Source organism: Lagopus leucura, unplaced genomic scaffold (assembly GCF_019238085.1).
Source record: "Lagopus leucura isolate 7727_CA_CO unplaced genomic scaffold, USGS_WTPT01 Super-Scaffold_100049, whole genome shotgun sequence".
Lineage (NCBI taxonomy): Eukaryota > Metazoa > Chordata > Aves > Galliformes > Phasianidae > Lagopus > Lagopus leucura.
The window spans coordinates 830,723-856,157 of NW_024962295.1; the positions used below are offsets into that span (position 1 = coordinate 830,723).

The window sequence follows — 25,435 nt, forward strand, 5'->3', positions numbered from 1 at the left end:
GAATCTGTCTAGTGCCATAGTGGAATCTCAACTGTAAACAGATTGCCTTACTAAGTTCACACTCCACAGAACCTACCTGAAATTGAGCCTATTGTAACAAGCTTCTCTTCACAGGCTTCACATGCAGTCAAAACTCACACAAGCTTAGCTCTCTCTGCAGTTTATTTTGAAGTATGCAATAAGGTTTTGAGCCAAGCAGTAATCATACAGCACAACAAACTGCATTGTAACACATACAAGCTCAGACCTACGCTGGAAGCAAACTGCTCTTTCATTACTTAAAAATGGAGTTCAGGTGTTTGTACAGAGTGACAATGCCCAGCACAGCTGAATTCCAGAGAAGAACACAGCAAGTTCTCCATGGGACTTGTTACTACTCAACCCAAATGTTTTGCAAGTATCCCTTGCTCATTTTGTGTACCCTTCTGCTTTCTCCCTAGAATAGTAATATAGCAGAGTAACTCAGTTTTCTAAACATGGTCCTTGTGATTCTGGCAGTTTTTCTGTACCTACTGCACTTCCAGATGTCAGCAGGGAGCTAGAACCTTTTTCTTGATTTGATTTTGGTATGATGTTCTACTCTAGAAAAACTACAGCTGTTTTATTCTTTGTAATCTGAATTTAAAAAATCAATACAAATCAGAGGTGTGAAGTTTAGGAAGTGCTACTACCTGCTATTCTGATTGCAATAGCAGTTAAAAGTATATACTGCACTGAGTCAGAGGCTTAAGTAGCATTAAGATCTGGACTTTGATGTCAAATTTCCTTTTTATGGCTAGGATTGATTGGTTCCAAGAAAAAAAAAAAAAAAAAAAAAGAGGATTAACTGTACTCTGGAAGGTACTTCTGTTCCTCCAGAAAGGGTGACAGCTTGGCCAAAGCATGGAGAAGGGACTGTTCAGCCAACTGCTGTGCCCACCTGCCTGGCAGCAAGCCTGCACTCAGTGTGCACACAGAATGGATCCTTCCTTCCACAGAAAAGGAAACTTCTGGATATTTAGTCTTTATTTTGCATTATGCCCTAGTTTTAGTAATTTCTGTATGGTGCTCAATGAGGTCCACCAGCAGGAAGTAACAGCGAGAAAAGTAACAGCGAGAACATTGTATGCATTGACAGAAACAGATTCTTCAGGGTGCTTATAAGAAAAGGATACTACCAAAGGTTCCTTTGTTTTTATCCTCCCCAAACTATTCACTTTGGTGAGCAGCTGAAGGATTACAGCTGCAGGGCAGCGAGAGAGACTCAGAGGTTAGCAAAAATGGAGAAAGGTCTCACGTGGGAGAAAAAGCTACCGAGCTGGGCAAGTGATCTCAGCAGGTCAAGGAAAGTACTGACCTTCTCTTCAAGCTCCAGAGACGTGAGGAATCAGAGAAAAAGTTTGGTGGGTTTTGTTTGTTTTCAATGAGTTAAGATAAAGGCTCTTCTTGTAGTGGGTTATACTGGAGATTTCTGAAAAGCAGCTTCATACTTTGCTGTGGCTTTGTGGAGAATTGTTAGGGCCAATAAAGGCTTATGCTGCTGATCAGCTTTCAGCTGTTCCGAAACATCACTTGGTCTAATACATTTCCATCCACACAATAAAGGGCTTTCAAGGTATCCAGGAATTACCACTTGAACAAACAGGCCTCGGAGCCAGAGGCTGAGTACTGGGAAGGCAGCAGCAGTTGAATCAGCTCAAGCACAGAACGAAATTTGGCTGCTGTTCCTTTCACAGCTGCACGACCTCTCCTGCTCAGCCCTCCAGCAAAGAGCCTGGGAATGGGGAGACATATCTGAGCAGAACACAATAGGAATATTGTTGCAGCTCCCATGGGGCACCAGCATTGTAGAATATGCTGTTGCACAGCTGGAATAGACTACTGCTGGCCAGTCAATCTGTTACCACGCATTTTTCTTTGAAAGATTTTAGGCTAATAGCTAGCAATAAAAAAAGATTCTGGAGGTAAGACGCAGCAGCTTTCACATTCAAACACAGAAATACTCAAACGAGAGTTCACATCAATGTTTTTATCATCATGGTGCAGAAGTACAAGTGAAAGCTGATGTTATTAATGAAATAGCAAGCTTTCAAGAGCCTTCTTCAGCAAGAAGAATAGAAGCTTAAGCTCCTTAGTCATCTCAGGAATCCTGAGACCATATATCAATTAAATACCAAATAGTTTCTCACGTATTTCAATCTCAGATTGCAGTATATGGAAGAAGGTATGTCTGGGGCAGCTATGGAAGTGATCTTTCCCAGAGAACTTACAGCTGCAGCCCATTACTTTGGCAGGGGATCTGTCATATAACCAGATGGGATACTCACATTTCTTACTGCCAGGCGACACAATGGGTAACAACCTAATTTAAAAAACATATTTTTTTAGAGCAGTACTTATCCTAACCTACGAGTTCCCTTATTCTCCAAGCAGGATTTCAAATAAGTGAAGCAGGGAGCTGCTCTTTCTTCAATACTTTGGCAAAAATAGCATTTCAGTCATGCTCTGCCTTTATGTAAATGACACTATTGCTTACAGAAGGATCTAGGACAACCTAGCACACACAAGCAATCCGTAAAAATACTAGGGTAACAAAGAGAATCAGTGCTATTATCCTCAACAAATTAAGATGAGCATAAAACGAGACTGATTTACTCGTGCAGCAAGAGGAACTGTCTTTTAGACCAGAAATGGACTAAGCATTCAGAAAGCTGTTTTTACAAGAATGATCAGTAGTGGTATTTTCTTCCTTACCACTTACAGTGCATTCTGCCTGCTGGAGACTTGAAATAATGTCACCTTTGAAGGCCACACAGGAGATAGATTACAATCCACAAGAAGTTACAAAGAGTCCCCAAACTGAATATCCAGGTTTTTTCTTGTCATACAGTTGTTAATGATAAATTCCACTGTCACTGGTGAGAATGGATCCTTGTTATAACAGCAGTCTGATTTATGAGCATTCAGCACTGTCAAGCAGGGATCTCCCCAGCCCAAAAAGTCCAGTTCTACAGAAGCAGAAGTGCATAACATTTCAGGAGTCTAATTCCATTTGTTCAGTCTGTAAGAATAACCAGATTTTCCAAACCGATCACATTGTTTTTTCCATTGACATCCAGCAGTCCTATCCCATCAAGAAATAAAGCCTGTCATGTTAGGTGCTTGCATCTAGATGTTTTTTTCCATGTTTATGGAAATTCTGATCATCAAAGAGATAATCTAGAGTTCACACCGTAATGAAAACGACAGTATAAGCACCCATATTTCTACTATGTAAAACTCCCCTGCTGCTCCAGTGCCCACAGCAGTATTGGTCCACTCTTGGAACAAGCTGTTATGATATGCAGTACTATGAACATGCACTGAAATGAGTTAATTCATCACTCATGTTTTATATAAACAGCTGCTTAAAATCCATTTCACAGAACCCAGGATAACATCCCACATATTTCTGGCAAAAAGCCCTTAATACAGAAACAAGTTATTAAAATACAGGACTTATTTTTTGTATGTTGGTGCTTGAATTGCATACACACACTGGTGCAACTGGTAGGAGGGAGCAGGATGGGGACAGGAATGGCTGTTGTACTTGCTTTGCACGAGCCAGGATCCACATAGATCCTTACAAAAGAATTAATTTCACAGTCACGGGTGGCTCAGCTATGTATACTGAATTTGTACCCCTCAAGGAAGATATTGAATCTCTTCTCAGGAATTTGGCAGATGGTGGAGCAGTGCTGTTTCAAGATTCATTTACAAGGGGAATGCTGGAGAGTTTGGCTTCTCTAGTTCTTCTCCACAAACTTCTTCCTGGAGCTATTCCAACCTTGGCCACAGGCATGACCAAGGGTACGCAGCCCACAAGAGTACAAACTGCTGCAGGTCTTCGAGGTATCAGCAAAGCTGGTGCAGACTTGAATGTGCCTCTGCACCTCAACAAAACAGCCATCAAGACCCGATTCTGCCTTCCTTGGCACAATGGCTTGAGGAAATGCAGTGGAAGTGAGCTGGGCCAACGACTTCCCTTGGCCTTCTAAGCAGAATGCTACAGAACTGATTACATGGATTCCTACAGATGTTCCTGTACTTGTACAGGTTGATCAACACCACTCCAAAACATGAGACGGACACAGAAGGAAAGCAGGAACCAACTCATACTTCACAACATGGCTCTAAAGCCACATCAACTAGCACAGAGCAGAGCCTTTTAAACTCACTGTTACTACTGTAGGTGTTAGAGGTAGCACTGCTTTAATTACTGATTAGTTTTTGCTTCAGTAAACTAGTGCATAACCCAAACCAGCCCAAGATGACAGGGACATGGGGGACACTGCAGAACAGCTCTGTTCCAGGGGTACAGCAACAGGATGGGTTTGAAGTCATCCTCATGCCCCTCTAATTACTGGCTGGAGAACAGTTCCATTTTCAGAAGGAGGTCCCATCGTGCTGTAAGAGAGCTGGGCTAAAAATTGCTGAGAAATACAAAGGAACTGCTCCTCAAATACAGCTGTGACAGAACTGAGGTCTGCACATCCCTCTACAGCAAAAGCAAGTACAGAAGCCTACATAGGTTATGACATATCTCAAATATACCGGGATGGACAACAGCATAAGTGCTGATGCTTCTCTACCGTTGAGAAAAGGGTATCAAAGTAAGCTACGACATTCCAAACAGGTAACTTTTAGCAAAGGAAAGCAGCAACAGGACAGGAGACCATAATTAAAACATAAGCTGTACTACCTTGTACTACAATCATACTGCAGGACAGATCCTATTATACAGTACAGGGCATTCTGCTCACAAAGAAACAGAATCGTTGCTGATGATACCAGGTAAAGTATCCACAGATAAACCAACAGACACATACAGAAAAAGAGTTGAACTCACCCAGCTGGCGAAGAGGCTTTCTTGCTATGCAGCGCTCCTCCTGAGGAAGCAGCCCAAATCTGAAAAATGCTTTCCTATCAATGGCTGGCCCTTATATAAGCCTATGGTGGTTCCACTCTGGGTGCAGCCCTTCTGGTCATGTGGGGAACACAAGTGCACACAATCTGCCTGTGCTCCCTGGGCAGCTGTGCCCCTTCACCAGGCGCTCCATCACCAGTTCAAGCCCTGTCAGTTCCCCTACAAAGGGGAATTAGCTTGTCAGTTCTGGAGTAGAAGTTTCCTTACTCACCTCTTTTCCAGTGGGTTGACTGAACTTGTCTAATTATACCAAAAAGCCCAAACCCAGATAAGGGGATGAAGGGGCCCAGCCCCTCCCTGTTCTTCCAGGACATGGAATAAATTTATTAAAACGTTTTAATCTGTGCATGATATGCAATGCAGTGAAAACCACAGCTCTCTCTGTAGTGTCAGCATCTGTTGCTAAATAAGTCACCAAAACAGAGTCCAGAAGTTATGGAACATTTTTCTCCCCTCAAAGCACTGGGTATCATCTCTTCTTTACATTTCCTTTCAGACCATGTTAAGCAGAACTGAGCACTGAGATAGTTCTTCTCAGAAAGAGGAGGCATGGGGTGTTTTTCAGACTGAGGGTAGAGGCAGCATGAATTCTGAGCCCTTCTCTGGGGACCTGCCCAGTTTGTGATCTATACCTGTTATGAAACTAGCTTGAAGCTAGATGCACATGCTGTGCTAAACAGAAATTAACTTCTGGTTTGTATGTGGCACACATGGAGCTGCTTCTTGACATCACTAAACCTGCATAGATAGGCATGTGTTTCATTTGAAGCTGGAACATTTTCAGGACTCCTTTTCACTGCCACATTAACTTATTCATCAAAGTAAAATAATTCCAGCTGCACTTCTTACTGCATCTCGCTTTGAAAACTCCACTTACCTTTTCCCTTTACTTGTTTTTTCTCCTAACTCTGAGTAATGCTGGATGAAAGAGGGTTGGTAGAGGGGAGGAACCTACAAATATTTAGCTAGAATATCTATGGTCCATTTGGGCTAACAGAACACCAGGACGAAACTTGAGTTCAAGATCAAATAATTTAAGCAAATTTACTCAGAATTTCCACAGTATCATTAGAATTAATCCCAGCATTTGACCTCACAAGAAAGCTTCCTATCCTAAACAGAAACTTATGAAAACAGAACCAGCTGTTTGTGTGGTTCACTTCATCAGTTTTGCTGCTATACGTACGTCTACAAGTACAGTATGCAGTTTGAAAATGAGTACCTAGTGATATTATCTAGATGCAGGGGATATTTTAAACTGCTTCAGCAAATATTAAAAACAACCAGTCTGTTTTGTTTTCTTCAGGTTTTAACTTGTAATATTCAGAAGTGGTCAGCAAGTAAATGACATGGCCTTAGCTTCCCATAACTCATATCAAGAAAGTTCCTTTATGCTGTTGGGAATCGAGGCAAAGTTCTCCATCTGTGAGTTACATGGTAAAGTTTTTAAACCATTCTACCTTGGACCAATCTTTCCAAGTAAATAGTCAGGCTTGTTCATATTCCAGTCAAGATGAATCAAATCCCATCACAGAAAGCAGGTTCTGCTGTTTCACAAGACAATACTTTACCTCCCTAACTAGACTTTTAATCCAGCTACACTCATTTCCAGATACAAAAAATCCTGCTTTAGAAAAATGATAATTTTCTCATTTATACAGATGTGACAATCTCAGTAACCATTCTAACAGGACACTGCATTAGGCAAGCAACACCTTATCCAGTGCATTAGTTCCATACTTTGTCCCTTGTTTCAGAAGTGAATGATGTTGTCCATTAGGATCAGCACATCTCTTCTCCTGCAGAATTGTTTTACACATTTACATACAAAAACTATGGAGGGTAAAACAATATGGGACAAAAGCCCAGTGGCTAAGCCATCCCACCCCACCCCTAGCTCTGAGGCAGTATTCTGCCACAACAGAACAGCTCATTGCAATTGCTGGAATCCCATCTGACCATCACTTTAAAACACACATCTGACAGGTGCCAGGACGTTACATCACTTTAATCTAAAGTTGGATTAAGAAGTGGTCAAGGCTAACACTTACTTCATGTGTGTATATTTAGTTTCAGCTCAGGTCTGTAGAAAGATTTGTGATGAATCCTGAGTGTATCATAAAGGAATCTGCAATAGATCAAAGCTTTTCTTAAGTAATATTCAAATGCCTAAGCCCCAGCACTAACTGCCTTACCTGATTCCTCTGCATATGCTGAACAGACAGTAAATCACAATAATTATGGACAGAAAAGACAGGAGTGCCACAAGATTTACAGCTCTGTTTTTCGCCTGCTATCCCATCCTTGTATTATGGCCAGATCTGTGGATATTTTATTCTTTATCTTAGTTGTTCCCCTTTCATTTTACCTTTTGCAAAAGTTCATCTGAACTACTGCTGGGTGAGGAGGGGTTGGTAGATGTTCTGTGTTCACCAATAGGTGAATAAGCTAAGCTGCTATTTAATGCTGTCTGGTCTGAATGACTGATCTCATACTGGAAGCAAAATATGAAGATATGCAAAATCCTGGCAGTTAATTCCACCTACTGCTGTATATCATAAAGCAACATTCTGCATAGTGCTTTCAATGATTTCAGTTTCCTTATTTCCTCCTGGGCAATCTTTGTGCAGTGTCAGATTATGACAGTTTTCATTCCAGTTACGCTCTGTTCTTTCTGCACTTCATTGTTGAGCTGCCCATGCTTTTATAATAAGCACTGTAATGTTGGTGTTACTTCAGCCTTGCAATAAAGTCACAAACACAAAGGCTACTTTATACTGCAAGATGAAATTGCCAGGTAAAACTTCTAGTGCAATTTAGCCTTTTTGGTTATCCCTTTTATTCTCCAAAAGCTTGTTTCTCCAGTAGACAATGGCTTGTGTCAGCCTTAAAAGCATTGTACCTTATGGCAAACTGAGAGTGAAATAAGATATTAGAAATGAGGATTCAGCATCACTGCCTTACACGATCTCCCAACAGCCAAATTTCTGATTCAAGCATCAGGCACAAAGGATTGTTTTTGCTCATCGATTCTAGCTTAAATTTCCTTAAGGAAATTCATCCCACTGGCGTCAGCCCAGCAATCACTTGTCCAGATCCCTCTTGCTAGGTCCTTGCTACCCCCAGGCACATCGACACTTCCTCCCAACGTGGTGTCATCTGCAAACTTACTGAGGGTGCACTCAATGCCCTCATCCAGGTCATCAATAAAGATATTAAACATATGCCACTGTTCTTCACTTAGGCTAGTTTCTCTAGCCAATCCATCAGGCTCAAACCATCACACATCTGTGTGGTACTGCCTCATCAACTCACTAGTACTAGACCAATTTAACCCCACTAATGAAATGGTATAGCAACTTCTGTACTAGTCACAATCTAGTGACTAGTACTAATCACACACACTTTTTCCTCAGTCTTTAATGATGTATTGTGATTCACACAGTGATAAGAAAAATGCCAAGACAGAAGTTTAACCTAATTCTCACATCCAATACTAAGCAATATTCAGGGCAAGGCTGCAAATATGGGTTGAAAATCAAGTGCTTCCAGTCAACAGCTGGTAATAATTCTCCAGCAGCCCTGAAAGTAGTAAAACTCGGGCATCATCCAGCCAGCTGTTCTCCATCTGGGATTTCCCTGACATTGGCATGAACATCGACTGAATCACAGAATGGTTGGGTTGGATGAAACCTTAAAGGTCATCTAGTTCCAACCCCTGCTGTGGGGCTCTATTTGAGACAGCTTTGTAGCTCCTTTAAGCAGACAGACACAGTCTAAAGAAAAATGAAGCTGCAGAAATCAAACTGGATTTGTCATGTTTTGGTTCCACAGGTTAGCTTCCCCACATCTGAATGAATAACTTAATGACTGGTCCAGACACTGCTCCATTAGCTCCTTCTCTCTGCTCACCTTCTTCTGTCCTCCTGTCATCTGCATCCCTCCTCCTTCCTTTGCACTACATTAGCAGAACAGTAAGGTTGCCAAATTCAGCCTCAAACAAAAAAAATCCATCTCAAGCAGATGTTCAGGTATGAAAAACTGAGTTCAAAGAGTTACATTTTAGCCAAGACCCTGTCTTCAATTACTCACAATAGATATGTCAGCAGTAATAAGCAATTCTGTCAGCCTCCAGAATAGTAACTACATCAGAAGTGCTGTGCACACACACACATGTATTTTCATACTGTGTGCAGATTTCCTGCACAATACCTTAATTTCAGCTTTTCCATGCTTCACAGCTTGGGTTTGATCAGTTACAGAAAAGTGGATGAAATACCAGTATTGAATATGTGCCTGCTAACTTATTTCATTCCTGTCGTTAATGGGGGAGTGCACTGTTTCCTAGACAATACTTTCATCAAATTGCTTCTTAATTGGTCTGATGCCACCTAAAGTTAATGCATAATGCATTAGGAAAGGCTGATTCTTCAGATACAATAAAAAAATTTCAACTCAACATCAGCACTGTTTAATGCTCTTCAGTATCTTCAGTTATTTTTGTTATCATAGCATCAAGACAAAAGAAAAATATTCATTTGCAGGACAGCAACAAAATCAACTAAATTTCATCATCTCATCTGAAAGTTGGTGATTCGAAAGCTATACACACACCAAGGTAAGTTAGTAAGAACTGGCTGGGGACTCAACTAGTCACAGACCTCTACTCATGAAACTAACTGAAAGCCATCCAACTAATGCAGATCATGGCTTCTCCTCCTCCCTGTTGGAAACGCAGAGCATAGATTTCTGCCACGAGTACCAAGGAAAATTTACTACGTAATTCTACTATAACCAAAACATAACCAGAGTTTCCATGATCTGATAGCTTTAGGCTCAAAGTTCTTAACTTTGTGTAAGCTAGGAGTAGACTGGAATAAGTTACAGTATTCATATCTTACAGGACAAATTTCTAACAAGAATGTTTGTAAAATGCAGATTCCTGCTATTGGTCTACTGATTTTAGAAAGGACAGCAGAGTGACAGAATTGTCTTTGCAATGGATATTTCTCAGCATGCACTTCATACACCTCCCACATTTCCAAAAAATGCTCTTAAATTAGGAAGAGCTTGTCAAGAAAGCACTCATAGTTCTCCCTTGAGCCGAGTTATTTCTGGCAAAAAAAAAACCCTGTTTTTGAAAAGCACAAGAAGCAAAGGTGTGTCACTGACTTTCTCGGTGTGGGGAAAAACGGCACCCACTGGTGTTCATCAGCACTTGCCGAATGCTTATGGAGACCAAGCAGTAAATGTAGCACAGTGAAGGATGGGAAGAGCATTTCAGCAGTTGGCAACAGACACAGTGGTCACCTCTGCTGGGGCAGATTTGCACGACCATGTCACACAGGCTCCTGTTCAGCACTGGTGAAAATGCACAGCTAGTAGCACTGACTATGTAGAAAAATAGTGTTTTGCAGCTGCAAATATGCTCTGTAAATAGTGTTATTGTGCCTTAAGTATCTGTTGTAGTTCACATGGAAATAAATAGGAGGCGTTACTTTTGGAGAGACCTACATAGTCTGTGGACTCATAGCTCAGTACAGACAGCCTTCAAAGAGAGGACATGTCACTCAGTTGGGGTCTGGACGTTCAGCAACTTACTGCTATATACTGCAAGTTGATTTGCTCCAAGAAGAAGAAATGGAAGCATTTATTTCTGTGCATATTCTCACTGAGCTGTATACAAGAGCACAGGAGTCTCGGGGGGCTGTGATCTCACCTTTTGTTTCAAAGGTAAATAGGGTTATTTCAAGGGTTAGGGTGAAAAAGACACTTTGTGGAGCTGCAAACCACAGTACAATTCTGTTCTACTTTCTATGATTTTCATTTAAGCCTTTTACTTTAGACATCTCCAGTCTATCACAAAGAGGAGTGATCAGAAGCCTAGAGTAAGTTAATACAGGAAGCTTAAGGGTACATGTATCTCTGATGGTTTCCTTCTGTTAGATGTCTTTACCTACAACTTCCATTTCTGTCACACAGCAATCAGGACATTGTTCGTTCTCTGAACATTCTGAAATGCTGTTTGTCAGGTGTAGTGCTGTGTAGAGAGTACACAAGGCAGACAACAGACCTAATACTTCCATATTAAAGCAATTAAGCAGAAATCTTAGGTGCAGAAGAATAAATTATGTTTGATGCTGTAGCCTATTCCACGCAATACAGAAGAAACCCTAATTTATATGCTAATTAATCCATATGTAAGAATTATGGGGTTAATTAAGCATCGTATCCCTCCTATAAATTTATCTGCAGCAGGTAAGGCAAGAAAGAAATCTCACTATTTGATTAAATTAGCCATAAGCCATAGTCCTTCCTCTTCTCTAAACAAACTGAAGTGAATGGGATTTAGTTCAAAACACCAGGATATGAAAAGTTCTGATGCACATTTTTGGAAAGCATTCATTCACCAATTTTAAATAGGGTGGTTTTTGCATTTAGATTATCAATTGTTATTTCATGTTCAATACTAAAAATTGATGTAAACAGTCACTTCAGTAGTTGCACAGTAAATACTTATCCCACAGCACACTTTAAATTGATTAGAAATGTATGTTTGCATTTAATAGCACGCAAGAACCCTATAAAGGTTAAATTAAACTCTTATTTTCAAGCAGTGTGACCGTATCTTACCACAGTACCTTGTTACATGGCAATTGTTTTTAAGCTCCGTTCTGAATTACGTTCAACATTTGACACCACCCCAGCTACCCAAAATGTAGCAAGTAATCTCTACTCAGAGTCAAGTAAATATTTTGAAAGTGCTAAGAGGAACCTATGTGTGGATGAAGTTCTTGGATATACTAAGTTTATTCTGTGGAAACTTGGAAAAACTTAGAATTTTATGATTCGTGAACTGGTCTATGATTCTATGATGATCTTCCTTACGTGAGTGTTGATTTAAAGAACCATCAACAGCTGCTTTAAACAGAAACCAAAAAACATTAGTTCCCTAAGAAGTCATTCTGCACACAGACACCTGCTGGAAACAGGCTTCAGGCACATCTCTAGCTAGCAAGCCACTGAGGTCACTCAGTGCCTCCAGTGTAAAAGCTATTATGGCAGACGGGCTGAGGCACCAGTTGTGAAAAGCTGGTGACAGTAGTTAACTTTCCATACAGTGTCTTGCAGAGGAGGAAGCTGTACTGGTCCTTCACGGATTCCAGATCTAAATGTTGAACGCAGTACTTTTAATCATAGAATTACAGAATAGTTGCTTTGGAAGGTACCTTAATGACAACCCAGTTCCAACCCCCTGCTGTGGACTGGTTGCCCTTGACCTTTCTTCTCTCCTCCACCAAAGCAGTTAAAATAGGAGAAATCCCTCTCATCTGAGATGAAACGGGCTCTCATTTTACAGACTGCTAGAAATCATGTTTCAGTATTTCCTTCAAATTAGAAGTAACTCTTCCATGCTAATGGGGATAAAATATTTCACTTCTATCTTCAGAAGAGACATTCTGAGGCCAAAAAAGAGGGGTAAAAAGGCATAACAGCCATGCTTCAGGCATTTTTCCAGTGGCTTAGTAAACTCTGAGTGCAGCATCCAGCAGAAAGTACCGCTTGAAGTTTCAGGAGCACCAAAGTTATAATGGAAGCAAAACTGGATCTTCCATGACTGCATGTGCAGAATAGTCCTGGCACAGGTTATTTCCCCACTGTTGCTGTCAGTAATAAAATCAATTTGAGCTGTTCTTTGGAATTCATCCTCGCTAGTCAGAAATAGAGAAATATATACCGCATGCATGAAATGAGTTGTACTTTAACAATATACATTGGTTTTTTTTTCAGAACTAATCTTCAAAATATTGCACATTCGCTTGAAGTTACTATTTCATAACAGATTGTATTAAGTTACTTGAGCTCTAAGATATAATGCTTAATGCGCCAATAATGTTGGACAGCACCACTCCATGTGACAGCAATTTGTAGGTACATAGCAGAAAGTCATAATAAAGCTTAAAAAACAAGGGCTTCATTGAGATCTTGGCATACTGAAAAGAGAAAATCTTGAAAAACTGCATTTTTTGCCATACTGAGTTCTGGTGGCCACGTGATGTACTGATTTTAATTTTGAATGTTTGCCTTGTTCCCTTTCAGTTTTGCAGAATCCAGCTGAGATAACAGTCTCTAGTTGTGGTACTTGAAGCAATTGTTATCTTTAAGCTACATTAGATGAAGCTTCAAATAAAGATCTGTAAAGCTGTATTTACTATTACTCCATGTTTCTAAGCCAACAATAACACTACAGCCTTTCTTGTATACTCTATCAGAGGCACAAGCTTAATGATGCATCTTGGTGCAGGCTAGGCCACAAGCTAAGATAAAGGCAGCATAAAGACATTCTGCTGTCCATTTTATTTTCCAAATCTGCTGCCCATTTGTCCAAGGTGCATCTCCACTCATTACTCATCGAAGTCAGCTCACGCCAGAAAATTTGTTACCATGACATTAGAAATTCTTGTTTGGTTTCTTTTGCTTTTCCTAAGTACCGTGCTCCGTAGGAAGGAATCAGCAATACTTTCACTTCTGTCCAGTGGAATACTTGTTTCAGTAGTTTGCCCTGAGCTTCAATTCTAGATCAATGCTGTCTCCAGAGAAAAGCCTGATTTGAGAGAGTTTGCCCTGCAGCTATCGGTTCCCAAAGTGACCCAGAGATTAGTATCCTCAGAACCTAACGACCAAACTACCATTAGCTGTCACACTTGACAAGCTCACTTCCTCCATAAGAGTTAATGACAAATACTGAATTGAAAATCCCTATCCTTTGGGCTAAAAAAGCATGATAGAGGGATAAGAAAGAAGAGTCAAGACACAGCAGACTAAATCTTTTTAAATCTTTGCTAGCACTTCACAACCTGCAACATTTATCTATCCATTTTATAGAACTCAGTCACTTCTCAGAGCTCCCCAGAAGCCATCCACTTTAATGTTAACCGCATATTGAACTCCCCACAGGTCAATAAAAACATTTATTGACTTAGTTTCAGTCTATAAAAACAATTAGAGGACTTCTGTTATAATAGAGTGACAAAGTGGAAAAAGAAATCGGCCGTTAATTGATTTGTTTGGCAGTAACTTAGAAATCATAAATAATCCTTTGGTATTGCTGCTAATAGCATGCACACTCCCTAGCACAAGTTCAGGAATGTGAGACTGTGCTTATTGCTTTATCAACTGGTTCTACTTCTGCAAACTTTAGAAAGAAGCATTTTTTAGTTCTTACTGGCATACACAAACTAGTAGAGGCCCCCTGAGCCTCTCCTTATCTGTCACATTACATGAAATGATCTCCCAGATTAAAACTTCGTGAAATCTATACTGACAGCAAGATTCTGTATCTTGATGTTTAACCTTAGTATTAAATGTATGACCTTAGACTGATTTCCACATCTTTCTTACCTGTTAAACTGAGGAAGAGGGGTTTCTTACGAAGTATATTTAACAGAATATACTATTGTCTGTGTTGGTTTTAGCCAAAGGTTAACATTACTTCTTTCCTCACCAAAAAATGCCAAATCTCACACTTCCAGCTGGCCCTCTGTATCATTATTTATTAAAGCAAGCCTTTCCCTGCAGTTGAAAGAATGTCCCCAAACAAGAAAACAACAAAACTCCTCTATTAAAAATGCAAAATGAAGTTATTCTACTCTGCAGTAGCATCTTCTGTGCTGTGAAATCAATGATCAGGAGTGAGTTATACCTGTTTCAAGAAGCCACAGATAGACCAGCATGCTTATAAAATCATAGGGAAGCATATTAGTCCTTAAAGCACTGTCCCCAGTAATTTTAGTTTTTGTTCCTTGCAAGCCACAGGCATTCAGGACAGGTGGTTAAGAATCATTTGGCATAATTCTAATGGATAAGAATAAACTAATTAAAAGGGAAATATTAATTGGCATTTTGGAGTACTGCACAGCATGAATCCTGCCACGGAGAAAGAAATCAGCTGAGATTTAAAATTTTTCTAAGACCAGCTTAATTCACTTGAGATTACCGTGTAAATTGTTGAATCTTCATTTGAAGTGTGGATTTCCATGTATACAGAGAAGTGTTACAAGTTTTATATGCCAGCATCAGAATCAATATAACGTTGTCGTGCACTGGGAATCACTTTTCTTGAAATCAATTCATTAAGACTCAGGCAAATACAAGCCATTCAATGGATTCCATTAAAAGAGGGATTCATGTTTTTCTTCCTCTGCAGATCTACCTAAAATTAGCAAAAACCCAGTAATTACTCTTGCGGTCTATGAATGTTTGGTGGAAACTGGGGGAGCAATGCCCCTCCTGCTGTAAGCAAAGATCTGGATGAGTGACATCTGAGAAAAATGAACATCTGTAAGTCTATGGGCCCCAATGAGATGCATCACAGAGTCCAGAGGGAATTGGCTGACATAATCATCAAGCCCCCCTCAATGACACTTGGAAAGTCACAGCAGGTCTGTAAGAAGAGAACAGTCTCTTTATCACGGTCTGTCGGGACAATACAAAGTGAAATGTTTCAAACTCAAGGACTAGGGGTGTAGTTTGGATATAAGTATGAAGTTTTTACAGTAAGGGTGACGAAGCACTGGCACAGATTGCCCTAAGATGTGGTGGATGCCCCATCCTTGGAGATATTCAGGTCAGACTGGATCAGACACTGAGCACTTGATGGAGCTGTAGGTGTCCCTGTTTGTTGCTGGGGAGTTGGACTAGGTGACCTTTAAAAGTCCCTTCTAACTCTAATGGTATTATTTTCCTATGAAAGTCTATGAAAGTCTTAGTCTAGCCAATGCAATTGTTTGCTTTTCATGGAAGTGTCATCAATTATAATGAATTATTTAATGATCAACGTAAACATGAGGGTTTTTTTTTTGTTTTTTTTTGTTTTTTTTTGTTTTTTTACAGAAACTTCAAAATTAATGTATCAGATTCAGTTACATCCCGCCTGTTGATGGTAGCAAATGATTATTTTGTTTTTCAGCTTACCTAGCAGCAGAAGCAAGAGTTGGAATGATGGAAGTGTTTGTGTTGAAAGAGACCTTACAGACCAACCACTTAATTCCATCTCCACCTCTGCTAAGAGCATGGACACCTACCATAGACCAGGTTGCCCAAAGCCCCATCCAACTTGGCCTTCGCTTCCAGTGATGAGCATCCATATCTTCTCTGAGCAACTTGTGCCAGTGCCTCACTGCCCTCTGAGTAAATCACTCCATCCTTACATTCAATCAGAATCTACCTTCTTTTAGATTGAAGCCGTTACCCCTTGTCCTATCACTACACTCTCTAACAGAGCCCTTCTCCAGCTTTCATGCAGGCTTCCTTGAAATACCAAAGGCCACTACAAGGTCTCCCCTGAGACCTCCATTCTAAAGACTAACTCTCAACATCACTGTGGCAGGGATGCTCCAGTCCTCTGAGCATCCTCTTAACCTTCTCTAAACCTGCTCCAACATCTCCATGTCCTTCTGCTGATGCTCCAAAGCTGAATGCAATTCCGGGTAAATCCAAATACAACAAACAGCTACACATTCTACTTTTTAAGCTTCACGTTATGGACTTCATACTTCAAATTAAAATTCTTAGAAGCAATCTGTACTGTGAAAATGACATCAGATTTGTTCTAGCAGACTACAGACTGGGGAGTTCAGACTGTTCTATAATAGAGCTGCTTCTGCTTGGCTGTAAATGAAACAGAATGCCCCCCTCCCTCCCTTTTACTGTCACTTTCTGAACTGTATAAGCCAAGCTCGGTTTCAGCTGGCTAGAGACGGTGGTTGTGAAATCATGTAAGTGTTCTTCTATAGTTAATCGCAGTGTAATGCTTCTTAAAGACTGTGGCTAAACAACCTGGATGCTGCAGAACTGTATCAGACATCACTTCTCAGAATATCAGAAGGAAAAGGTCTCTGATGCATAAAGAACAATTGAACTCCCAAGGTGGCAGGCTGGAATCTGTCAGTGCTGCTCACTGCAGGCTTTGCAGCATGAGTGTGCATCAAGGTAAGCTGTGTGCAGCAAGGTAAGCAGATGTATTTTTGGAGAATGTAACCAGGAGGTACTTCTTTGTGTAAGGAACTGGCACACAACTTTCTGAAGCAGTAAATTATAGAAAACAGAATGGGATTGGTCCATTCTTAAAGGCTATAGAGTACAGGCATTTACTCCTTGAAAAACAGGTTTCTTCAACTGATTAACCCGTGTTCCCAACTTCTTATTCTATCTAGTTGTTCTTCTGACATTAAACTTTGACTCCATAACTACAAGAGAACTATAACTTTCTTATAAGCTTTGTAATGCATCTTGAAAATTAATTTTTTTAATTATACGTGTGATTAAAATAGCTCTAGCTTCATAATCCTGATGAGATAATTGAAGTAATTAGAAATTACACCTACTTAAAAACTCAGCCAGTAAAAGCGCCTTTAATCATAATCAAAACCTTTTCTTCCCTGAAGAAAGAATCTATTCTCCATATTAGTTTCCTTTGGTAGCCTCCCATTTATTTTCTTCAGACAGTGATTAGAATAAACATTGTTGTGGCTGGATAGAACACTTTACGAACCATTTTTTATAGTTAAGATAAAAAAAAATATCGATGTCCCATTCTTGGTATTTAGAACTCTTTTCAGCTGACATTTTGTTCATCAAGCTCTTTTTTTCCTTTAAAAAAGCTTCCTTCTCAGAAGGAACTGCTCCAAGAAACTTCCTAGTGCACTTAGAATAGAGATTTTCATAATACCAGAAGCCAATCTACCAGAATTTGTTTGCTTTGTCACTGACAGATTTCTTATTGCCACCAAAAAAACAGAATATTTATAACTGACAGCTACTGGCAGTTTCGCAGGGAGTTTTCCCAGATTTGAATGCTGTACCTAAATCCTCTCCTTTGAGTCCCTTATGGAAATTCATCATTAAGGCACACTACAGGGGCATTCTGCCCAAGGCACTTCTCATGTCACTATGCAGAAAATCAAAAAGGCTTCAAGAACTGGGAAAGCCCATGAAATTAAACAGGCTGCAATCCAATCGGTTTTGTAAATTAATAATAGCAAATGCCTCTGCAATACTCACAGATCCAGAAAGGGCCAAAGTGTTTTTCCTCAGCCTTTCAGACAGTTGGTTGAACAAGGTCCCAGGTACATCCTCTTCAAGCACTGGGGATTCTTACTATTAAAGGTTAACTCTAACAAATGTATTTTACATTACATAGTGCTTCGACAAAAAAAGATGGAATTCTCTCTTGGGTTGTACACCAATGGATTTGTGATATGAAGAACACTGATTCAGAAGCTCAAGTCCCACCAAGGTTATGCAGTTAGGCTCCTATCCCTAATAGTGTCAGTGTGAGTTTAAGACAATTATATGTTAGCACCACGTTTGAAGATACATGAAGTGAACACAGCTAAAGATTCAACAAATCCAACTTCAGCTTTTTGTTTTTGGACACTTAAAATTCTTACTATTATTACTTAGAATAAGTCATCCCGGAATACTCAAGTTCCATTTGCATTGTTTCAATGGAAATGAATTTTCAAGCTGGATCCACAAATCTTCAAGTAGGTGGGTTTTTTTTTTTTTTTTCCTCTGGTAGATCTGTGAAGTCATTCACCAGCAAATAAGAAGTTGTGGCTGTGGGAGAAGTGGCACAGGGGTGGGCTAAATCAGATTTCTTGTGGGTGATGCAGAGACCTATTCAGTTCTCCTTTTCTCCCCACCACACTGACATTTTCAGAATCAAAATAAAATACACTTATTATTTTACACATAACACATTACATTTTGCTCCCTTACAGCCTGATGCTCATTGAGAGTTTTCTCAATATAATTCTTCTATGTGCAAATAGAGCACAGCAGTCTGACAGTAGATACAGAAATGCCATCAAATTATGAAATCCTTTATCACTCCAGGCAAAAACGTTACTGCAGAACTCCAGTTGAGTCATGCAAGGTGTAGTACAAGGGTCTAACTAGTCTTTAATTGCAGAAGCTTTAGATTAGTTCCCCATCTGAGCCATGTGTGGACGCTGACTTTTGTTACAGGTGGGTAATAGATAAGGAAATTAATTTATACTGGTAAGATCTGTATGAAAGAAAAGCCTTTATTGAAAAGATACATGCTAGACTCCCACTGAGAAGAACCAATTAGAAGATCAACAAAAAGAAAGATTCTTCCTGTGTTTCCTTTAAAATGAGTGAAAAACCAAAAAGTTTTCCATAGCAGGTTTGCTCTGAGCCTTTCCCTGCTTCCCACCCTTTTCTTCCAAGCAGGGATCTGTGTTTCCCCACTGGCTGCACAGGGCAGATACACATCAGTCACAAAATAGTAGAGACCAGATCCACCAACAAGGCTGGCTTTAGAGGCAGACACAGCTATGCAATGCCCAACTGTTAGCTGCAGAACTAAGCTGCTGTCAGTAAGAAGTCAGTATTTTCCAGAAAACCTCTTCAATTCCTCATGTAAGGAAGGCTTTAATGTTAGGATATGTGTATAGATGCAAGACACAAAAAGGGTCAGGTAATTCTTAGGACATTCATTTATTGTGGGTGATGAGCAGAAAAGCACTATTGTAAGGCAGATCTGAGTGAGACAGCTGATATTAACCAAACAGTACAGTTAGAACAGTTAACTCAGTACCACAACAGAAGCTAGTCTGAAGATGTATTTCATACACAGGACCATTACTTCTCGTTTCCTCACACAGGGATGCACAGTGGCATCAGAGGGTCTCCTTTACCACCACTGTCTCTACAGTGACAGAGACATTCAACCTGAAGGACCCCGAGCATACAGCCCAGTCCCTGCCACTCAGCACACACATCTAATCATATGAGCACATGGATTCTCCACCGCCTTATGTGCTATTGTGGAAGGAGCTCTGTTGAACAAGGTTCCAGCACATTGATTTCTAGTATCAATTAATCTATTTAGATGTGTACTGTGCCTTTGCTTCAAAAAATTGTTCTCTTTAGCACATAAGAATGATTCCTTTAAATAAGATCAATTTGAAAATGGCAATTTGCTCAACTTAAAAGTTTGCTCATAACAAGGTCTCCCCATCATGCACCATCCTGTGAAGGATAAGGGATCCCTATGACATCAGATAAGGATCATTATGTTTCTATGCACAAATGTTCCAACTACAACTTCATCTCTGGCAATGGACTCACACTTCAGTGATTATCATTATTATAAAGCCAAAGTGAATTAATTTCAGAAAGACAAACCACGTTTAGGAAGGACAGTGCAGTCACGTAAGGAAAATGATGTGATCTTCCACAATTATCTGAAGCTGTATTGCTAGCTAGTTACTGATTGCGCAGGAAATTGTTCTTAAGGCTGTGCCATAGATGTTAAGGGAGTAGCGGTGTTAGACATGGACCTGCTGGAGGAAGTCCAGAGGAGGGCTACAAAAAGAATCCGAGGGATGGAACAACTCTCCTAAAAGGACATGCTGAGAGAGCTGGGGCTGCTCAGCATAAAGAGGAGAAGGCTTTGGGGAGACCTGAGAGCAGCCTTTCAGTATCTTAAGAGGGGCTAATAGGAAGAAAGGGGACAGACTTTCAAGCAACATCTGTGGGGACAGGACAAGGAGAAATAGCTTACAGCTTTTTACATTGAGGGTGATGAGGCACTGGCACAGGTTGTCCAGAGACATAGTGGAAACCCATCCTTGGAGAATTCAAGGCCAGGCTGGACTAGGCTGTGAGCACTCTTATCAAGCTGTAGGTGTCCCTATTCATTCCAGGGGAGTTGGACTAGATGGTGCTTTAAAAGTCCCTTCCAAATCAAACGACCCTATGATTGCTTTTCATAACCAAGAGCATTTTATTTTTCTCAGTTATCCAAGAGGTTTAACATAATTTCTGTGTAAGAACACTTATAAAAAAAAAAATCATGTACAGCCACCAAATCATGACCCATTGCATCCATCCAGACTCCTGAGATGCATGCATCCAGCAGAAGCAAGATTTTTTTCTCTAGCAACAGAACCAAGTTTCTCTTAGGTCATGAAGAACAGTTAATGACAATGCTGTAGCTACCTGGCTAAAAGAATATGGAACCCACAGTGTGTTTCAGCTGGTGTCCTCCAGGAAGGGAGTCAAAGGGAAGAAGTGAAACATTAAAATAGTAATTACAATCAAACCAGTGACAGGAACACATTCCCTTAGCACTGAACTTGTTGACTCTGTCGGGATTACATAGTCTTCTGAGGTCATTTTGTTAAACATGTGAGTAATAATGTGAGTAATGTATCTAACCACAGATGAATATATTCTGGTGTCATTCAAATAGAAGCAGTTATTTTTCCTTTTTATGCTTTGTGGTTGTGCTGCTTTACTTGTGTGTAGTTACAGATTACAAGGCACATCTGTCTGGCTGCTGTAGGTAGCCTACATGTTTAATGCTTGGTCCTGCAGGCTGCTGAGCATTCTTCATCTGGTAAGCCATACACGCTGTTTACTGATTCACCCACTTAGTTATGGTTACACAAGCCTGTGAGTAGTGCTAATCTGAAATCACATTGCTAGGCAATCCATGTGTAAAAGTTCTCCTCAAAAAGCAGCAGAAAGTGCTGATTGCTACCACTCTTCATTTGTGAAGGAGTTGCTGAATGTTTCTGATTAGATCAGCTGGGTAATTTCAATATCTGTGTTGAAGGTCCCAATATCAAATGATGCATCTCTACTACTGTGAGCAGTAGGATGACTTAGATTAATGCCAAAGATGTCTTTATTGCTTCTGTACCAAAGCATGTAGTAATCATATTCAGAGCTATGCATCTTTTATATGTTCTAGTTCATGGGTATTCTGCCTGTAAAATTAATGGATATTGGTTTCAGCAGCACAGCTGCATATTTCTAGCAAGTTCTAATTTTTGTAATGTCAAAACTTGAAAACAATAGTGTGCTCAGTAAAGTAATGTTAGCAATGTTATTCACTACACACAGATGATTTAAAACATTAGAAAAAAACAGAATAAAGGGATGAAGAGAAAGGTCTCCAGTTTCTCAGTTTTCTCAGCATTACATTTTCAATAATAGGGAAAATAAATTAGAAAGCTCAGTCTGAAGGAGCTATGAGGAGCTTGGGGCCAAACACACACATGTAAGCTGTTCTTGTTTTTGGATGAGTGTCTTACTATGGAATGTGTAAATGGTTGCCTGATAAGTACGTTTAATGCCTAGTAAAGACTTTCTACCTTATAATAACAGCACATTCATTTAATTTAGGAATTCAATCCTTAATTCATATTGCATTTTAAGATATTAATTCACATTTGAGTTGTGACGAAGTTAATTCCCTTTGAAAAACAGTGTTGACTTTGAGATTCCAGGCATCTAGAATGCCCCAGTGCCACAAAAGCTAAAGAATGCTTTTAATACTATTAGATGGAGCAGGAGTGCCTCCAAAATGTTGACCTAGTCTGATGTTAAGCCTGTATGCAATGTCTGTTACATGATGTTATATCAGCAATGGTGAAAGAGATCACTGGCTACCAATAGGTGAAATCTAAAAAAAGAGTTTATATATAGTTTTCTAGATGACAATGAATAATTTCAATGTAACATTTGATAAAAGCAAGAAGCAGATGAAAAACTCAGCAGTTTAAAAAAGCCTAACAGACATTTGATGTATGTATGCGAATGAAGAAATTCAGTAATACTTCAGGGAATTTCCTTTCATAAAGCTCTTTCAGTATCTAACTCAAATGTAAGAATTAATGGCAATTCAACTGCAGAGCCTTAATGGCCTAATCATTAATTTGTATGGGAGTTACTCTAATAACAATTAGAGAGAACTGTTGTTAATGTGAGGGCAGTGAGCATGTCTTTAAAGTAATAATCCAATTAACATGCATTAAGTGGAAATTTTATGGAATTATCCTGGTACTAGTGGATGCTGCTGTAATTTGGAAAGAGTGTTTCATGGCATTAGGTAACAAATCTCTAACAGCTGCTGACTCGTCAGCCTGGCCTGTAAGGTCATCCCCAAAATTTGGGGCTGGACGTGCATTCTGTTGGTACAGCTCTTTATAACCTACCCCACAATTCAACATAATTCATTTTGCAGGCTTGCCTTGGTTTACTGTATATCTATATCAATGAATCTATGTAATCCTACGGCGTTCCTGGTTTTGAATGTTCATGTGATATGCCTTCTATATAGATGAGCAGTAACCCTCTGTTCTAAGGCACAAATAAATGAATATATTAGATGCCAAAAACTATTTGTGCTAATCTGACGGCCTGGAAGAGGAACTTGCACCAGTTGACCTTTTGGGAAATTTTCTGCAGTGCCCAGTATGTTTCAGTCAGCCTTAAAGAGTTATTTACACAGAAAGTTATATTTGTAAGTATCAGGGTTACTGACTAAGGTAAAAGAAATATTCTGATGATTTTTGGTTTAAAAAAAAAAAAAATTCTGTACCACACATTAGAGCAAGTTTCTTGACATTGTGTGCAAAGAGAAGTAGAAAGCATTGCCTGAAACAAGATAGGCACATAGGGGCAAACTCAAGCAAGGAGAAGATATAGTTCTCAACTTGTTCTATGTTAGCATTAGTATTGTATGAATGCAGTTAAAAAGATCCTACTGTTATAATGAGAATACAGGTTTTTTTGGTAATACATTAAGTGAATTAAGCTAGAAATAACATATAAAAACACTTTTGATCAGGCAGCCTATAGTGGATACAGTGGAGCCAGTTGATGGAGCCTTCTTCCTCCAGCTACAGGAGGCATTAAGATTGCAGGTTTCATTCTGTTGGGGGCCTCCTACCCCTCTGACATCTGCTGGAAAAGGAGCATGGTAAGCTGCAGGCAATGCAAGAGGCTCCTAAGGTGGGGAATGCAGTGCTGAATATGTTGCTTACCAACACTGGTGAGCCCATCGGCAGCATCAAAACTGGAAGCTACCTGGGCTCCAGTGACCATGCAATGGAGTTCACACTCTTTAGGAATATCAGACAGACAAAAAGCAAAATCAGAAAGCTTAACTTTAGTAAAGCCTGCTTCCAGCTCTTCAGGGAGTCACTCAACAAAATGCTCTAGGAATCCGTCCTTAAGGACAAGGGACCAGAGCTATAAGATCATTAAGTAAGCTTTCCATAGGGCATAAGAATCCTCCAAGAGTAAGAAGTCAGAAAAGGAAGGCAAGAGGCTTATGTGGCTGAACCAGGACCTGGTAGTCAAACTGCAGAAGAAGAAGAAAACGCACAGGCTGTAGAAGCAACAACAAATACCCTGGGAGGAGTACGGCAGTGCCCCTGGGCTGTACAGGGATAGGGTCAAGACGGCCAAGGCCCAGCTAAAATTAGCTAAAAGGGCAAAGAAAAATAAGAAAGGCTTCTAGAGGCAGGTAAACTAGAAGAAGCAAGGCTGAGAGTGCAACTCTTCTTAGCAAGCCTAATGCAATAGAACATACAGCAATGACAACACAGTAGCAAAGCCATAGTCTGCAACAAGTAAGGACTTGCTCAAATACAACAGCTGTGGACATAAAAACAGTGGAAAAACTCTGCTTACATTCAGAAAGCCTCACACACACAAAGAACTCCAGCAAAGTGCTTTCACCAACACACAAAACTCCAGCAAAATGCTTTTACCTCCACTGTCAGCCCTTCAATGAGGTCTGGGAAGGGATGAATCCTGGCTCCACCCTTCTGGTCACTCAGTACACTGCATGCATCTGAGCTTCTCTGGGTGGTCCCTGCCTTCCCACCAGGTGCTCAATCACTGCTTCAGGCCATGACTGAGCATTTCTGCTACAGCAAGCCATGCAGGCAGGCTGGTAACAACAGACAATGAGAAGGCTGAGGTATTATATTATGCTGTGACATTTTACCTGCAATCGTCTGTGTTGAAAGTTGGCTTTAATAAAGAAGTCTCCCTAGCCATTTAGGGAATTTAGATATGACTTTAGGTTTGTGTATTGAACTTAATAGTTGGGCTGCTTGCCAGAAGCAAGTATAGGCCCTGTAGGAAAAAGTGACTGACAGGGACTAGGATAAGTATAATTAGTGCAACTGCAAGCAAGATCTGAAAGGCCTGTTGCCTTTTTTTGTTATTATCGATTGATTGCAATAACTCCCTACAGTAGCTTTAGCATTCAAGGGAAACAGCGATGCAAAAGCTTACAGATCAATTTGCTGGTTTTTAACCATGCAGTGGTGCAGTTTATGCAACAGCTTCTAAAGAAAACCTTGCAAACTTGAAACGTGGGCTGTGGGGGAACTATCAGGTCAGGGCTTGAAGCTGGTAACTGAGCACCTGGTGAAGGGGTGTGACTGCCCAGGGAGCGCAGTCAAATTGTGTGCAGCTGTGCTCCCCAGGAGGCCAGAAGGGCAGGACTCAGAGTAGAGCACCCTGGGCTCATATAAGGGCCAGCTACAGGAAGTGAGTGTCTCTTGGGTCTGGGCTGCTTTCTGAGAAGATGTGGTGTTGGAGATCTCTTTTGGTAGCTGGGTGAGTTTAATGTTTCTTCCTGTATATACCTCT

The 25,435-nt window shown here is 40.2% G+C and overlaps 1 long non-coding RNA gene across 1 annotated transcript; it reads right to left on the reverse strand.

Annotated features, from left to right (window-relative positions):
• Window positions 1–23,398: 23,398 nt before the first annotated feature.
• LOC122187618 lies at window positions 23,399–24,532 on the reverse strand. The gene is made up of 3 exons (XR_006181363.1): window positions 24,464–24,532; window positions 23,812–23,889; window positions 23,399–23,731 (listed from the first exon to the last, which is right to left on the reverse strand). It is a non-coding gene; the product is annotated as an uncharacterized LOC122187618 (long non-coding RNA).
• Between the last annotated feature and the right edge of the window lie 903 nt (window positions 24,533–25,435).